Source organism: Oncorhynchus nerka, linkage group LG14, assembly GCF_034236695.1.
Source record: "Oncorhynchus nerka isolate Pitt River linkage group LG14, Oner_Uvic_2.0, whole genome shotgun sequence".
Taxonomy (NCBI): domain Eukaryota; kingdom Metazoa; phylum Chordata; class Actinopteri; order Salmoniformes; family Salmonidae; genus Oncorhynchus; species Oncorhynchus nerka.
In genome coordinates, this window is record NC_088409.1 from 87,100,015 (window position 1) to 87,101,657 (window position 1,643).

Sequence of the window (1,643 nt, forward strand, 5' to 3'; positions counted from 1 at the left end):
ATTAATCGAAAACTACGCCGACTTGTCAAAACTGTTGACTCGTCTTCTTCAGAAAGACACCGCATTCGTTAGGGACTCACAACGAAGCTGTGGCTTCATTGAAAATCCTGCTTTGCGAGGCACCCTGCCTGGTATACCCCAACAAAGACAAGACATTCTTTTTGGAAGTCGGTTTCTCAGAGCACTGCCTTAGCGCTGGGTTGTACCAAAAATATGACCAAGACAAACGTGTAGTTGCTTACGTGAGCAAAACACTCAACCCTGATGAACACAAATACTCAGACTGCGAAAAAGTGCTGCTGTCGACAGTCTGGGAAATCAACACCAGTTATGTCGGCGGACAAAAGGTGATCATAGAAACGTCACCAGCCTGTGACTTTTCTGAAAAGCCAACGAATCCGTGAGGGTGCTGTACACAACAGCAGGATAGCGGCTTGGCTTATGATGCTGCAGAGCCATGATGTAGTAATCAACTACGCAGTTCTTTGGTGGTGTGTCAACGCTGTGGTGACGATGAAACCGAATCCACACCACCCCCGCTCCTCCATTGCCTTCGAACCAACATTACTTCGAAGAGAACGTGTGTCTTGAAATGCCGATGGAAGTTATAGATGGCTGTTATTACCGCCATCTAGACCACTTGCAAGCTGGGGTGGGATTGCTATGGCACAACGACATTCAGCGCAAACCAGCCAGTTTGCAGAAGTGGCTGGCGTGCTGATCACCCTGCAAACAGCGGTGAAACATGAATTGTCAGAACTAGCGATCTGCACCGACTCAAACTACGCGAGACTCACCTTCTTATGCCACTTGCCGTTTTGGAAACAAAAGCACGTGACTACTTCAAGTGGTAAAGAGGTGAAAAACAAAGAGCTCATCCTAGCTTGTGATGACCTCATCACCAAACACGACATACAGGTGTATTGGAAGAAAGTTAAGGGACACTCCAAATCACCTGGTCGTGACAAACTTGGCAACGACCATGCCGACAGCATGGCGAAATCCGGTGCAATTCACGGCACCCCTTGGGTGTTTGATGCTCGAGACGAAAAAACCACTGAGGAAGCTATTGTGTCTGCGGTAATGCATAGCCATGTAGCACCACAGAAAATGTCTTTGCACGAACATAATGTGTTGCTAACACATTCATTCCTGAATAGCGATCTGGTAGCAATCTAACACCAAGATGAGTCCCTCGCCACTTTGATGGCGTTCCTGTCGGATCCTGTCAAACACCTGTGGAACCATCTCCAGACTACCTTTGCTCAAGGACAGTTGGAAAGAAGTGCAGAAGGTGAAGACCTATTATGACAAAAAGGCCTCACACCAGGTCTTCGAGGTCAGGGATAAGGTGTGGTACTACATATACACCAAACCCGCGGGCGTCGCAATAAAGTTCCTGCCCCACTGGACAGGGCCACACGAGATTGTGGTGAAGCTATCACCTGTAGCTTACCAGATCAGAATCAGAAAAGGTCGACAAAACGCCACATTAAAGTGGGTCCACCAGAACCAAATCAAGTTGAACGCTCCCCCCATGGGAATAGAAGGGGTGCTTTCCAGCACCGAATAGATAAAAAACCTAGCAAAGTCAGAGGTACTAAAAAAATTCTTAAGTACCCTCAGGTGACCCCTTCCAGGAG